The sequence below is a fragment of the Humulus lupulus genome, chromosome 4 (genome assembly GCF_963169125.1).
Source record: "Humulus lupulus chromosome 4, drHumLupu1.1, whole genome shotgun sequence".
Classification (NCBI taxonomy): domain Eukaryota; kingdom Viridiplantae; phylum Streptophyta; class Magnoliopsida; order Rosales; family Cannabaceae; genus Humulus; species Humulus lupulus.
The window spans coordinates 165,878,293-165,896,095 of record NC_084796.1 but is presented as its reverse complement, the minus strand read 5'-3'; positions in this window follow the sequence as shown (position 1 = coordinate 165,896,095).

The following is a 17,803-nucleotide window of genomic DNA, read 5'->3' as shown; positions in this document are numbered from 1 at the left end:
ACTTACCAGAAAGAAGATCGTTGAGGAGGGTAAAGAGTCTTTGGAAGTCGAGGTGCTTTTGAGATGAACTTGGAAAGTGCAGAAGAACGGTTTCTGGGAGAAGACGAGAGCTCTAGTTTTAGGGTTTCTGGAGTGAGTAGTGGCGTGCGTAAAAAGAAAAGGAAGATTTCGGAGATATTATATAAGTTTGTCTGTGGCATTAAAAAGGTGTAATCATCAGTTTACCTTTTTCGAAGTATGGGGAAGAGGAATAGCCGTAGAATTATTACTGGGGAACCGAAAAGTCATGATGAGACAGGAGTAGGTTACTTTTTCCAAGAACACACGAAGGGTTCTGACACGTAAGGCGAGGTAACCGAAGAGTCGTTCGCTCAAAAGTTTATTCATTGCTCGTAATAAATAAACTTGGGGGGCAAATGTTATCCAAAAAATTGGGATTGATGACGTGGCAAATAATCCCTGGACACGTGGCTGACACCTGGAAGAGCTCTGCTAGTGTATCGACCAGAAGACGTATTAGAAGTAGTAAGCAGCCCAACCTTACCTACGACCAGTCTGGTCAATTGTTCCGCATGCAATGTAATGTTACTGTAAGATCTTTGTAAATCTTGAATTTAACTCACACAATCTCCTGAGTATCCGATTATTTAGGAGAGAATATCGGCAACTAAATCATGTAATCCCCCTTGAGCCTATAAATATGAAAGGATAGCTCAAGGGAGGGGACTTTTTGGCTTTCGCATTCCTTGATACTAGTGTAATTCTATCTGAAATATTGTACCGTTCTTCAGAGGTTGGTGAAACTCATTGAACCCTTGTTCTTTGATCACTCCTTTGATTCTCACATCAATAACAATCTAAGTGGACGTAGGTCATTACCAGATCTTGGGGCCGAACCACTATAAACTATCGTGTTCTTATTAATTTTTGTCATTCGATTCTTTTGAACACATTCATTCATATCAAGCATATTCTGACTCCGCGTCAGTTGACCAAAATCTGGGTCAACAATAAGCATTTCCTGACCTATATGAAAATAACAATGCTAATGAGCATGTCTTAACCTACATGTCCATATAACAACGCTAATAAGCGGTTCCCTTGCATTCACAGACAATAACAATTCTAATAAGCACCTTCTTTATCATCCATGCAATAGTCAAGGGCCAAGCCTTATCAGAATATCTCATGCTCCCTAAACAGGCATGCAGATAAGGAGTATACATTTACTTAAACATTTAAGCACTTAGCCACATAAGTAGTTACCAAATCTTGACTCGAGCTTGTCTTTGGTAGCGAGTGTACATGCCCGGCCAGTCCTCAGGAACACTTAACCCTTGGAAACTCTGATACCAAGTTGTAGCATCCTCCTAATCCAGGATCGTTACACCATGTACTTTAAATAATGTCAGACTTGCTAATCAAGTCATTTGGTTATAAATGTGTAACTAAGGTTAATGTCAATGGTTATGGTTAAAAATTTTGTTCAAAGGAAACATTCACTTTTCATTTAAAAGTTTAATGCATTCATCGAATACCAAAATGTTACAAATAGTTGTTTAAAAGGGTATATACAGATCAAAAGTTACAACTAGCTGGCCTAAGTGGAAAAATAAGGGATACAACCCTAGTTCCTCTGAGATACCTTCGGCTGTGGTGGACGAGCAGTCGCATATGTACATGCCGCCACCAAAGATCTCCAACTCATGGCTAGTCTAGCTTTCCTTTTCCTTTACCTGCAAATAGCACCCGTGAGCCAAGGCTCAGCAAGAAAACTTAAACATATGCATGAATAGTAAATATAGATTCCAAATACATATCTAGCATGTCTAGCAGTAATAACATACTCAAGCATGCATATATCTACAAATAAATGATCATTGGATCATTCTGGTACCTGCTGCTCTAAATAGATGACCACAGACTCACCCTAGGGCCCTATGCCGTAGCTATGTTATCTAGGGCCATTTCCTTTAGCTTTGAGTAACTAGCCAAGCGCTTTGTTTTCCAACGACAATAGGGTCAGCCAACGTAATAGTACGTCCCTGATTCGAAGTAAGCCTCTTAACCAGCGCGCTATTGCCGCCCTTGACTAATAAATCAAGGCTTTAATCAGACATCCAGATAACCAGACAAACAGATATAGATGCACATGAGCATACTTCAAACAATACAAGTATGCATACATATAAATCATGGAATCTTAACCAATCAAACACAAACACTTTAATAACCATGTTCCTTAACGGGGTCGAGCCCTACTTATGCAAACAAGGCAAGCATTCATTAAATAATTATCAGGACACAGAGCATTCAAGCATAACCTAAATCATTTTCATTCTCAGGGGTCAAGCCCTATTCATAGTTATAATCAACAATCGGGCCAAGCCCTAATCACATGTATCACGTATTTGGTGTAGTTTTCTTACCTTAGGTCTGAGTGCAACGTGTATTAAGAACAACCCTCGAGCACGATCCTGGTTCTGAGCCCTTAGAGATAGCCTCTGTTTCCCAAATCGATGGTAAGACTTTCCCCAAGCAATCCCGAGCCTAAGCTAGTCTCGATTTTCCATAAACTGCAAGAATTCGTAAGGAATTTGAGGGAGAGAGTGTGTAGCTAAGAGAGAGAGAGAAGGAGAACACATTTTTTCTTCTATTTGAGTGTTTGTGAGGTTTACTTAGACGCTATACAAAAAACGTCCCCGAGGGAAAAATGGTCAAAATCTCTGATATTCCCTCCTAATCTCACTAACTCCAAATATATCCTCGAATATTTATTCCCGTTACTCGAAAACCCCGTAATGTACTAGACATCCGAAGTACCCCTTGACTCACCGTGAGTTGGGTATTCGATCCTATTGTGACTTTCCCGCTAGCTTTCTCCCTAGGATCATCTCCTGCCGAGTAACCTAAATATATCCACATAATAATGTGGTCTCACACATATGTTGTTGGGAATTTTGCACTAAAAACAATTGTAGTATACAATGTGTTTACCCAAAAATGGTTGTTGATGACATGGCAAGGATTTCTTACATATGATTGACACGTGGTAGAAGTGCTATTCGACTATCGACCAAATGCACATCGCTTCGTCGGGCTTAACTATTAGATACGATCAGCCTGGTCGTATAATTTGATTTATTTCCTTCTAAGATTATAATCCTGTAATAATTGCATTGAATATTTCCTCTTTATGACCTTGATACGCAGTTATTAAGGAAAGTAAAGGCCCATTGGCCCATGTAACCCTCATTATGCCTATAAATATGCATGAAATAGCTCAAGGAAGGGACTTTTGAACTCTAAATCAATTTTCTTGAGTATTGAGAGAAAGAGAGATATAGTGTAATTATTCATTGTCTTATTGTAATTCCCTCAAGGCTTGTGAAACTCAAGAACCCTAGTTCTTTGATCACGGCTTTGAGATTCAATATTAATAAGAGCACTAAGTGGACGTAGGTCATTACCATTCTTTGGGGATGAACCACTATAAATCCTTGGTGTTTTCTTCTTTTCCATTAGATTAAATTCTTAATTGTCGTTTTATCTATTGTCGTATATTTGACTCCATGTCGTTGGCCAAATCAAGGGTCAACATTCTGGTGCTTTCATTGACAGTTTGACGAAAAAACTGTAAGAAAATCTAATGGCCAAAACATCCAAGAAGACTGGACAGGCCGCTGGCGCTGCACCATCCCAACCTCCTCCCCCAAATGTGGCTGAGAATGAACCACATTTGGAGTTTGACGAGGAGGAGTTAGATTCTGAAACACTTAGGACAACACTGGGAGTGCTGCAGGATGAGTTGGCTAATCTGAGGGCTAATCAGGAGAATGTTGCGGAGACAATGGCAATGCAGCAGAGGGAAATTAAACGCCAGCGTCAGGAGCTGAGTGAGCGATAGGTAGACATGGACCATCGGCAGAGGGACACCATGGCCGCTCTTGAGGCAGCCATCCAATTGGCTCAGAGTCTGGCTATGCCAGCCTCCCAGACAGATCAGCCACCGAATGTGCCACCTCAAAGAGGTCCCAATCCAAGCCCTCCGCTCCAACCAGCAAGCCCTCAAAGGTCGGAGCAGCTGCATGTGGCTCAGGATGATGTCCCACCTAGGGATCCTGAGCAGCAGCCTCCATCCCAGGCTGGTCAAGGCAACCCCCAGCGCTCGAGGCAGAATAGGGCCGGGCAGCCGCCCCACAACCCTAGACGCCCATGGGGATGAAGAGCCGAATCTACCAAGAAGGGGTTAGCGTCCTTCTGCCAACAGAAGGAACACCGAGTCAGGCTCTGCGGTCAAGGGTCCCCCACGGCATAACCATGCACGGAGACCCAACGACCAGTGCAGGCCTCCCCCTAACACTCGAGAAATGCCAGCCCGATGAGGAAATAGCGTGAGCAGCCGGTCACGCCGTAGTCATCCACAGTTTAGAGATGGCCATGACTATAATGAGGCTGATTCCGGCAGAGGAAACGCTGGTCGAAGAAATGAGGAGAGAGGTGGAGGCAGAAGCCCCCACCAAGGGATAATAGGCCAGCTAGCCAGAACGCTGGGGGGCAACCCAGGCAGCAAAACGTCTTTGATTGGCTAGGGGTTAGCAAGCAGAGACGTAGGGATGACGACTTACGAGACGTACTTAACGACCGCCGTGAGAGGCACGACGAGTACGCTCCCCCGGTACTGGTTGCCCCAGCAGTATGAGAAGCTGTTCAGCCTCAGATTGATGATCTGAATCATGCAGTACAACAGCTGGTCGGGGGGCGAACGTCCCATATTTAGTATGATAGGAGGAGGAGCACTCCCTTTGTACAAAGGATCGCTGCGGCTAAAACCCCCAGTAAGTTCAAGATGCCAACATTGCTGAACTTCGATGGGTACGGAGACCCAATATCTCACGTTAATAAGTTTGAGATACAAATGGATATACAGAAAGTGTCGGAAGATGCCCACTGTCGGATCCTCCCAGTGACACTGTCTAACACCGCCCACGAGTGATTCTTCAAGTCCCTTTTGCTAGTATAGTATAGTGGGAAATGTTTGTGAAGGAATTTTACGAACAATTCTACGCGGGTGGCATACACCCCACAGAGGCCAACTAGCTGGTCGAGATACGCTAGAAGGAGGGAGAACCCTTAAAAGAATATGTCCAACGCTTCATGCAAGCAGCAGCTAGAGCCAAGACATTGGGCGATGAAGGTAAGATGATGGCTCTAACTGCTGGGGTTAGGCGCCATTCACCCCTCTAGAGTAGCCTCAGAAAGAATTAGGCTCGAAGACGCGATTGCCAATGAAGGGAAATCGCCAACAAAAGACAAAGGGACGAAAGAAGAGCCTGCCAAGGCCGCCAACGGGTCAGACAAGCCCAATGAAAATGGCAAGGGCAACGGGAATGGAAATGGTAGGAATGATGGAAAGCGGGCGAGCAATGAACCCTCAGCTTCTGAAAATAAATGCCCCAAAGGCAGTCGATAAGAGCCGAGATTCACCAACTACACGACCCTTGTCGAAAGCCGAGCGGAAGTCTAATAGGTGACCAGCTCCAACGTGCCTTACAAACGACCCGCACCTATAACAAAAGATATCTCCAAGAGAGATACGACAAAGTTCGGTCATTTTCACAACGACTACGGACACGACACAAGCTAATGTAACCAGTTGAAAGATGAGATTGAGCTCCTGATCAGGCAGGGACATTTAAGAAGATATGTGCGAGTGGTAGGAGGGTCTCAGCGAGAGGCTCAAGGTGGCAACGAGCAGGCGCCTGTATGCCAACGCTCGCCACCTCTACAGCCAACTCCTGTGGCAGGCACTTTACTCACCATCTGCGGAGGCCCACATCTTGCAGGAAACAGTGGGAAAGCCAGGGAACGATATGCTCGGACCCTACGCCATGACCAGGACATCAAGATGATAAGTGTGGAGGATCGAGCACCAAAAAAGGCTCGAACAGAGGAGGAATTGATAACCTTCTATGAAGACGATGCCCAGCACGTGCGATTCCCACACTCCGATCCACTGGTCGTAGACGTACAAATTGCCAACATGATAGTGAAGAGGGTGTTGGTCGACACAGGGAGTTCGGTGAACATCCTATACAAGTATTCGCTGGAAAGAAGGAAGCTATCTGTCAAGGACCTGGAGCCATGCAACCAAACCATCTATGATTTTTCCAGTGAAGGGCTCACCCCAACAGGGTCAATTAGGCTTCGAGTTACAGCAGGTACTGCACCTGCTAATTTGACATTACTCACACTTTCATAGTAGTTTATTGTCCTTCGACATACAATGCTGTAATTGGGAGACCGATTCTGGTTGACCTACGAGCTGTCACTTCAATATGGTACCTTGCCATGAAATTCCCAACAGATGCAGGGGTAGGATGCGTATTGGGAAATCAGTGGGAAGCAAGGGAGTGCTACAATGCCTCGATCACCAAGGCAAAGAAGGGTGTATCAAGAGATGTTCCCGGAAAAGATTTGCAAATGACAATTGATGCTCAAACCCAGTCAGGTGATAATGTCACCAAATAGGACGTTGCCCAAAGTGAGGATAGAGACTTGGATCCTCTCTTTGGGGATTTTGAGGAAGAAATAGGACCCATCGAGGACCTTGAAGAGGTCCAACTCGATGAAGAAAATTCGACCAGGGTTGTGAAAGTCAGTAAAAACTTAGAGACAACAACAAAACAAGCACTGGTGGAGTTTTTAAGGAGGAACCAGGAAGTCTTTGCCTGGTCGCACAAAGACATGGTCGGGATAGACCCTGCAGTCATCAGTCATGTCCTGAACATCGACAAGAGTTTTTCACCAGTGCAGCAGAAAAGAAGGCTGCTCGACAAAGATATATCAAAGGCCTTGAAAGAAGAAGTCGAAAAGCTGAAGGACAATGGGTTCATCAGGGTGTCGTTTTATCCATCGTGGGTCTCTAATCCCATGCTAGTTCCCAAGCCAAATGGAAAGTAGTGCACGTGCGTGGATTTCACATAACTTAATAAAGCATGCCCCAAAGATTGTTTCCCACTCCCAAGAATCGACCAACTGGTCGATGCCACTGCAGGGCATGAGATTCTCTCATTCATGGATGCATACTCTGGGTATAATCAGATTATTATGCATCTTTCTGATGAGGATCACACTAGCTTTCGGATCGATAAAGGGCTCTACTGTTACAAGGTAATGCCCTTCAGTTTGAAAAACGCTGGTGCGACTTACCAGCGACTAGTCAATCACATGTTTAAGGAGCTGATCGGCACAAACATGGAGGTCTACGTCGACGACATGCTGGTCAAGTCGAAGAAGGCAGAAAGGTAAATAAAGGATTTGCAGGAATGCTTCAACGTCTTGAACAAATATCAAATGAAGCTGAATCCCCTAAAATGCTCCTTCAGGGTAGGATCAGGGAAGTTCTTGGGATTTATAGTTAACTCGAGAGGAATTGAAGCCAATCCTCAGAAAATTAAAGCCCTGATCGATATGAAATCGCCAGCGAAGATTAAGGATGTTCAATGTTTGCCGCTCTCAGTAGATTTATTTCGAAGTCAACAGATAAGTGAGTTTCATTTCTTAATCTACTTAGAGGCAACAAAAAATTCGAGTGGACGGTGGAGTGCGAGCAGGCTTTTCAAGCATTGAAAACTCATATGGCGCAACCACCAATCCTATTGAAACCGGTTGATAAGGAAACTTTGTTCATCTACCTGGCGATCGCGGAATATGCTGCTAGTGCTGTTTTAGTAAGGGAGGAAGAAGGCGTGCAGAAGGCTGTTTATTATGTATGCAAGAGGCTAATTGGAGCGGAGCTGCAATACCCACCAATTAAAAAGTTAGCCTATTGCTTAATTTTTGCCTCAAGGAAGCTGCGGCCTTACTTTCAAGCTCACCTAATCATGGTTTTGATCGATCAGCCTCTACGGCAAGTTCTGCAAAAACCAGAGGCTGCGGGTAGATTGTTAAAATGGGCAGTCAAACTTGGGCAGTTCGATATCTCTTACTTGCCGCGAGCAGCGATAAAAGGGCAAGCCCTGGCTGACTTCATTGTAGAGTTCACTGAACTTACAAATAGCGAGCAGACCGAAGAGCCTAATGAGCCTGAGTCTCAAAACCAAGCTCCCTCGTGGAAATTATTTACAGATGGTTCGTCTAACGAGTGGCACGCATGATCAGGAGTGATATTGATAATTCCTGAAGGGCATCAATTTCACTGCGCAATTAGGTTTGACTTCACTGCTTCTAACAACGAAGCTGAGTATGAAGCATTACTCGCTGGGTTAGGATTAGCCAGGGACATGAATATAAAGGTGCTCGACATCTATAGTGATTCTCAGCTGGTGGTGAATCAAGTCATGGGAGAGTAACAGGCACGAGGTTTAAATATGGTTGCCTATTTAAACAAAACAAAAGATCTATTGGCTCAGTTCGACAAGTACACCCTCCAGCAAGTACCTCGCGACCAGAATTCCAATGCTGATGCTTTGGCCAAGTTAGCAAGCGCGAAGGATGCTGATACTCTGAACATAGTACCTGTTGAGTGACTGTCTATGCCAAGCATCCGAGCAGAGGAAAGAACTATGGTGATCCAGATGGGAAATACATGGATGGCACCATATATAGAGTATCTGACGCAGAGTGCATTACCAACGAATAGAAACAAAGCTAGGACCCTTCGGCGGCAGGCTGCTAGGTATATCCTGGTCGATGGAATCTTGTACCGAAGGGGATACTCAATGCCACTCCTCGGATGTATTTCAAAAGAGAAGGCCAAAGAATTGATGAAAGAGGTACACGAAGGCTTTTGCGGGGACCACGCTGGGGGGGCAAAGCTTGTCGAAAAAGATCCTGAGGCAAGGGTATTTTTGGCCAACAATGAATGAAGACTCGATGGAATTCGTACGGAGGTGTGACAAGTGCCAGAGATTCTCCAAAATCCCACAAGCAGCCCCTAATGAGCTAAAACAAATGCAAACTCCATGGTCGTTTGCAGTTTGGGGTATAGATTTAATCAGATCTTTTCCCACAGGAAAGGGCAGCGTCAAGTATGCTGTGGTTGCCGTCGATTACTTCACTAAATGGGCCGAAGCTGAGCCACTTGCAACCATAACGACCAAAAAGGTGCTAGATTTTGTGATCAAAAACATTGTTTGTCGCTATGGATTTCCAAGGAAAATCGTCTCATATAACGACACACAGTTTGATAGTGATTTATTCACGGACTTTTGCGAACGGCATGGGATTATCAAGAGCTTTTCTTCAGTTGCTCATCCCCAAGAAAATGGACAAGTCCAAGCAGTCAATAAAATGCTAAAGGATACTCTGAAGAAAAGACTGGAAGAAGCTAAGGGGGCATGGCCAGAGCAATTGCCTAAAGTCCTTTGGTCTTACAGAACTTCCCACCGAACAGCAACAGGTCATACCCCATTTTCCCTGGCTTATGGGTATGAAGCTATGTCGCCAGTTGAGTTAGATCCGCCTTTGCATCGTAGGATAACATACGATCAAGGCTCTAACAGCCAACTATTGATGGAATTCTTGGACTTGATCGATGAGAAACGTGAGCAAGCCAACCTCCGAGTAGCTGCTTACCAGCAAAAAGTAGCCCGGTATTTCAATTCTAAAGTGGGAAAAAGGAAATTCAATGTCGGAGATCTAGTACTTCGAAGAGTTTGTTAGGAGTGTGTCCTAAAAGAATGTGAAGACATTTGTTTTTTCTGTGAATAAATAAATATAATGGTTTATTATTATTGTCATATTTAGATTGTTAAATTATTGTTTGAATAATTTTGTAAATATCAGAAAAATTCCATATTCATTATTGAGGATGTGATCTTGTATTAGTACGAGAGAATTAAGATCATATGAATGAATAAAAATAGTCAAAAACAACAAATTAAAGTTATGGAATTCTTTAATTGGAGTTGTAAGTACGGTTTACTAAGTATCATAATGGTACAAATAATCTAGATTCGGATTATTGATGTGGTAAGACATCTTGGTAAAGGTGCTTTATATAATATGATTATATATGACATGGACTGATATGAATTAAAGTCTTTATCCAAAAACCATTTAACAATAAAGACTTGTAATTCATATCATAACTGATGATCATTTATAGATCAACCTAAATCCTGAGTGTTCATAAATTCCTGTTCATGTTTTTTAAATCTTTTGATTCATTCGTTAAGGTCTCTTCAAAGAATGAGGCTAATGACTTTTGTTTTGGAGATTTAATATCATGGATGGCTGGGAACATGTATCAACAATACGGAATCTAATCTTTCCTAACGGATCGTATATTAGTTCCTTTAAGGGTTAATTCTGGAACTGAATGATTTTGAGCTCAAATCTATAATTAGATTATAGATTAATTATTCACTAGTGAATTAATGGTACTTAAGCAATAAGAAGTAAATTAGAAAGGTTAAATGGTAATTCTCCCATTCTAATTTATGAACTAATTAATTAGAGGGTTGAACTATTGTAAGATGGCTATATCAATGGACGACTTAAGAAAAAGATTTCTGTAAAAGTATATCTATAACATAAAGAGTGCAATTCTGAATTTATAGTGGAGTAATATCATAATTAATAAATTAACTATTATAATTAAAGAGTTTAATTATTTAGTTTTAATTTATTGGAGCTTAATGTTATAGGTCCATGGTCCCCAAAATGGCTCAAACAATAACTGTCAAAGGCAAATACAAAAATGGGCAAAAAGGACTTATGTGATAAGTAAAATATTTTTCTATGTATCAAACATAATTATTGTTTAATTATGTGTAATTAATTAATTAAGAATTAATTAATTATTTGATTTAACAAAAATATAATTAATTTTGAATTAATTTATTTTTGGGATTTTTGGTATTTAAATAATTATAATAATTGGGAAAAATCACATGCCTGCACATGCATGTGGTACACGTGTCGCATAGTGCACAGGCACTGTGCTACACGCATAAGAGATGGACTGAGTCTCTTGATTCCACAATTTTAGTTATTTAAATATGAAATAAATAATGAGATATTTTAATATGATTAAAATATTATTATTTAAACAAAAATCTGATAACTGATCAGTTATTTTGAATTTGTTTAAAATAACAAATATTTTAATATATTGGATATTATTAAATATTGGATATCAGTTTTCACAGAACGTAAGCTTTCAGGGATAAAAAAATATCTAGGATTCTCTCAGAGAGAAGAGAACAGTGACAAATACAAAGGTCATTGTTCTTCACAAAACTAGGTCCAAACTCTATCAGATCTCATGTGTTGAGAACATTTGATAAATAGTTATTGCCTATTATTTGTATAGCGAGCCCACACTCGTTCTTTGTCTGCCTGAGAACATTTTGGAACATCTTGGTGTAAGATCTCAAGGATTCAGCCATACGAAAAGATAGCAGCAAGGAAGGACCTGAGGTAATTTTTCTATTCTTATCCTTGATTAATATATATATGAGTGTGAAGAAGTAGATCTAGAAATCTTATGGGATTAATCTGACAATTTGATTATTGTTCCGCTGCGCATAATCTCTTATTTGATCAATAAAAACCAACAGAGTTTTCCTAAACACCCTCGACCAAGTTGTTGGAGTACTCGGACCTAATTGGGAAGGGCCTTACCAGATCGAAGAATTCCTCCATCCAGGCACCTACAAACTTGCTCGCTTAAATGGAGATCTCATTCCTCGCTAATGGAATGGAGAACACCTATGCAAGTACTTTCAATAAACAATTCTTCTCAAAGAATTGGCTTGTATTAATTTTACTTTTTACAAGTTATGAAAAAGGGTTGGTCATTTTATATGACTGATCGCTTATACATGTAAGATCTTATTGATCACTCATACAGACACGTTTTGTCCATTTATTACGAGAAATATAAGGGGTTGTGCGCAGCTAGTCATTCTTGCCAATTATTGTATTTATTATAAGTATTTGCTTATTACGTGTGTTGATTTTCTATATTATCATGTTAATTCTTTTGCTCCGAGTAGTAATGTTTGAACAGGTTTTGGTCAAGGCAAGTGACCAAGGATCTAGAGCTCCTCGATCACTTGGGGGGCATATAAGGTGTCTAGTCAGGAAAGCATATCGAGAGGTATGTAAACACATGAGAAAAATAAGTGAAAGCATTCTAAGGTACTTAGAGTATTTTTCAAAATTTTGTTATTTTGTTAAATCAAACAAAGTGCTATGCTAAGTTCGGTCATGCGAACATATGTTATAATAAAATGCAGGTATTATAATATCAAAAGGAATTCTGTTACACCGCGAGCAGTGACTGCTCGGATGTAATTGTTCAATAAAAAGAGAAAAGTTACTTGTGCACCAATAAAAGTTAAAGCATAGATAAAATTGTTTTTACATCATGGCCCGTAGGCCATGTAATTCAAAGGTAAAATAAAAGATAGTTATGAAGTAGTCGGGGGGTCTTGTGGCGATTGCTAATGCTACTGGTCGACTGCTTCCCCAGCTTCTTCTCGGGCGCCTTCGATGCCGTTTGCTAGAGAAATTTCTGGAGACCTTGGAATTGTCTCTTCCTCCAGGTGAGCAACACTCCTAGCCAACTCCACCTCCTTGATATGGTCTTGGAGATAGGAAAAGTTGTCAGTGGGATTGTTCTTCCAGAACAAGTAGAAGCACTCGAACGCTGCCCCCTCATAGTCTTCAAGGTTGCAGGCATTTTGTTCCTCTAAAGCAGCAACCTCTTGGCGGCTTATTGCCAGCTCATCTTGAAGCTTGTGGGCTTCCCGATAATTCATGAGCGAGACCTCCTTGTACTGGTCCTTGGATGCAATGATCTTATCAATACTTGCATCCTTCCTCTTCAGCTCCTCTACGAGAGAAGAAATTGTGGCCTCGGTCACTTGCAGCGCCTCGAGGTACTTCGCCTCGGATTTTTTAAGAGCCTCGGTATGCTTCGTCTCGGCCTCTTTGAGGGCCTCATAATGTTTCGCCTCTACCACCTTCAGCTACTCGACATAAGTAGCCTCAGATGCCTTGAGTTGCTCGGTGTATTAAGCCTCAACAGCACTAAGCTGGTCGCTGAGTTTTTTCTCAAACTAAGCATTCTGCATCCTCGAAAATCGCCAGCCAGAGGTCAGGGTGAGCAACCCTACTATCAAAAGATAAGGTTGTTAATAAGAGCAAGTTAAAAAGAAAATTCATAAAGTACAAAGTAGAAAGCGACTTACAGCGAGCACTTTGTTCAGTGCACGGCTGAGGACTTGGTCGACCCCCATGGAGCCGGTCTCTTGGATTGCCTCCTGGCTGCGTCGGTGCTTTGTTATTTTTGACAGCCTATCTTTGGCTGAGCTGAGCACCATGCCCGTGAGGTCGTCTCCTGAGGCTTCTTCCTGACGACCAGCCGACTGCTGGATGGTGGATATTGGAGGCATAGGGTCGACTGGAGCTGGAGGAGGAGTCTGTCAAACCGGAGACGAAGGATCTAGGTTTGTTGGAGTTGGGGGAGTCGCCTCCCTGATAGGAGCTGGTGGAGGAGCTGTCTCCTTTGTTGGAGTAGATGCAGGGGGGTCGTCTATTCGAGGCTTCTTCGCGGGTTGATTGCTGCAGCCCTCCCCAGACTGGCGCCTGTGAGACTTTTTCTTGCTCGCTGACTAGGTGTACAAGTCGAAGGCACGTTCAACAGGCATGTCTACAAAAAAGAAATAAGTGAACAGTCAGGCAATATAATAAAAGAAATTTGCTAAGTTTAAGAAGCAAGGACAGAGAAATTGAAAGTATAATACCCGAGCTATATTTACTGGTTGCTATACTATTTACTTTACTAGTGCTACACTCACTCTCTGGCCTAAAGAAGTCTGAATTTAAAGCAGGAGGATATTTAAAATTTCCATCCCCGTCGAAGAGGTGACAGGGAATAGGCAGGCTATCTAAGAGCGTAAAATCAATACCGTTCTCATTCGACGACTCAAGAATAGGCTTTGTGGCCTTTTTCTTTCCCTTCCCTGGAGGGGCCGGTGCAGCAGCAGGTCGGGGGGCACCAGTTGGCTTGTTGATGGTCACCCCAATTGCCCTCCTCGGAGGGAGTTGTGACATATCTGGCTGTTGTTCGGGGACTTCAGTGCCAGTAGCACTCCTTGCAGTAGATTTCCTCACATCCTGGTGAGGAGCCAAAAGGCCGACCAGTCTCAGATTGGCCTCTGTGACCAGCTGTTTGACACTTTTCTCTATGTCGGTCATGCTGGCCAGGAGGGCTGATTGGATCACCATGTCCGGAGTAGGGTCTGGTCGCAACCATGGGCCTGAAACGCACTAAATTTCTAAGGGAAATGCAGCAAAAAATTAAAGAAAAATAAACGACCAGTGGTACAAAGACTTTACCTCCTTGTGTGAAGGCCAAGTTTTTTGCGACCATGTCAGTAGTCAAAAAGTACTCCAGATGGTACTTCCCCATGTTCAAGATAAAAGTAGTTTCAGTCAGGAAAGTGTGACCTGTTTCCTGGTGACAGAAGTGGAAGAACCCTGTGTTTTCCTGGTTGGGGTTGGATTTTAGGTCGAATAGGTAGTTGACCTCATAAGGCGTGGGGACGGGCCATTTCTTATGGATATAGAGGATATAGAGTGCAGAAAGCATTCTATATCCGTTGGGAGTTATTTGAAAAGGAACAACCCCAAAATAATTGGTCAATCCTTGGAAGAAAGGATGGAAAGGCAGGATCACTCCTGCCTCGATGTGATATCTCGACCAGGCGCTAAAATCGCCTCCAGGCAAGTTCGCCCGTTGGTCTTTGGTGGGTTGGACTAGAGTCACCCCAGGAAGTCCATATTTTTTAATGTAATTGGCAATCATCCTAATCGTAACTCGGCTAGGAGGGGCGACTTACCATTCAACATCTGGTTGAATGGCATTTCAAAGTTAAGCGTGAGTTTGGATGCTAGGGTCGGGGATATTTCTTTCTCGACTGCTGGTCGAGGGAATTTCTGCTTGGGGGGCAGGCTGGTTTGCATAAGGTTTTTGTGTTTTCTTCTTCTGGGCAGTTGATTTTACTCTACCCATGGCTGAAGGGTTTGAGTGAGGTCTGCTAGGTGGAGTACGAGAAAAAGGGATGTCCGGAATGAGTAAAGACGATTGTTCTTTGTCCACGAGAAGTTGCACGAGTAGGTCGTCGTCAATTGGTCTCTCACCTCCTCACAGATCTTGCATCAAAATCTACGAACAGAAGAAGGGAGATGAGAACTTACTCTAAAAACTTGTGTTGAATGTGAGAATAACGTTGCTCGTGTATAAAAGTTAAGCTTTTATACGGCCAGCAACATTCTAGCAAAAACACTAAGTTTTATACGAGCAGTTTTAAAAACAGATTGAAAAGCGGAAGTAAAAAGTTTTTCAGAGAAAACTTTTTCAACTCCGAAAGGGCAGGAAAAACCCAGTTTTTCAGCTAGCTTGAAAATTGAATTTTTACTTCGATTTTACGCCCTAAATCTACGGTCTCAACTATCAAACTGGCTCCTAACTCCTATACAACTCTATTTCACTTTCCTATCAAGCATCGATCAACATGCCCATTACCCCAAAACAGTTTCAGTCAAGAACATAGATATGAAATACATAAAAAACAGTTTTGCATGGCATCTTAAACGCCCACTGGGTTCGTAAAATTTACCTAGATAAAAAGAGAGGCCTGAAACGAAATATTTGAGCGCCCAAACGGAGGATCCTTAGAACAGCAATGGAAGCTCCTCAAATTTCTTGGGCTTTGAAAGTTGAGGATCTTAGGGGTTCTTGACAAGAGAACGGTGGGTGAAAAGTATAAAGTAAAAATATGAATTTGGGGTATAATATATAGTGACTGCGACATGATATAAGAGGTAATAATGAATTACTTTTTTCTGAGTTTGGGGAAGTGTAATAGCCATCGGAAAATATTTTGGGAAACCAAAAAGGCTTGATTAGAGATGATTGATTGCTTTTCCTGAGAAGGCATGGGCGGCTCTGACAGGTTTGGTGGGGCAAGCGAAAGGTTAGTTTTCTAAGTTTACTTTTTGCTGGTCGTAATAAATAAACTTGGGGGGCAAATGTTTACCCGAAAAATGGATGTTGATGACGTGGCAAGGATTTCTTACATATGGTTGACACATGGCGGAAGTGTTGTTCGACTATCGACCAGAGGCACATCGCTTCGTCGGGCTTAACTATTAGACACGGTCAGCCTGGTCGTATAATTTGATTTATTTCCTTCTAAGATTGTAATCCTGTAATAATTGCATTGAATATTTCCTCCTTATGACCTTGATGCGCGGTTATTAAGGAAAGTAAAGGCCCATTCGCCCATGTAACCCTCATTGAGCCTATAAATATGCATGAAATAGCTCAAGGAAGGGACTTTTGATCTCTAAATCGATTTTCCTGAGTATTGAGAGAAAGGAGCTATAGTGTAATTATTCATCGTCTTATTGTAATTCCCTCGAGGCTTGTGAAACTCAAGAACCCTAGTTCTTTGATCACGGCTTTGAGATTCAATATTAATAAGAGCACTAAGTGGACGTACGTCATTACCATTCTTTGGGGCCGAACCACTATAAACCTTGGTGTTTTCTTCTTTTCCATTAGATTAAATTCTTAATTGTCGTTTTATCTTTTGTCGTATATTTGACTCCGTGTCGTTGGCCAAATCAAGGGCCAACACAATGGTTTTAATGAAATAAATAAATGAATTGAATTATTATATATATGTAGCTTATGTACTATATTATTGCTAATAATATTAAGTAAATATCATAAAATTCCCAAGTTCATCTATGTGGTCTCAATCTCATATTGGTATGAGTGGATCGAGATTGAGATAATGAACTTAAGTATTTCGCAGTAAAATAAAGTTATGGAATCTCTAGATTAATTACTGCTAGTACGGTCCACTAGTATTATCAATACATGTGACCTAGATCCGGGTTACTAGTGTAATAGGACATGTTAGTGGAGGTACTTTGCATTCTTGGAGTATGTAGAACTGGACCAAATGTGTTTTAATAATATGTGTTTAAATACCATTTCATAGTATTATAAAATACATCAACTGATGATCATATACAAACTGATCTTAATCCTAAAGTTACTATGAACTCCTATATATGTTACTTGATCCTTTGATTCATGTGTTACAGTTTGTTAGAATGATCAGGCTAATTACAATTGTTTAGGGGACTCAATGATGTATATGGCTGGGGACATAGTTTAACATATATGGAATCTATACCTTCTTATAGATTGAATGATGATTCCCTTTTGGGTTGGCTTTTGGAACTGAAAAGGTTATTGACATCAAATTCATAATTAGATTATGAATTAACCTTCACTAGTAAAGTCAATGGTACACTAAGAATAAATATATAATTAAAAGGGAAAAACAGTAATTTTATTCCCATTTAATTATGAATCATCAATAGAGGATTAATTTTTATGTAATGATTATATCAATGGACACTTTATGATTACAATAAAGTACTCAGTAAATATATGTCTTTAATTCGCAAGAGTTCACTCTCATATTTATAGTGGAATAATCATGAGATTAATAAATATTGTTATTGAATCAAAGAGTTTTGGTTAATAATATTTTATTTATTGGAGCTTGGAATTATTGGTCCATAGGTCCCCGGGGCTGCTCTATCAACACTAATTAAGGTAAGAGTTGATACAAGGGTTAAACTGTGAGTGGGCTATTTGAGAGAATATTTATTCTTCGGGATAAATGTGCAATTATGTGATAATTGAAGTTACACAATTTATTATTGCATTTGTGCAATTTAGAAATTGTGTAGAAATAAAAGA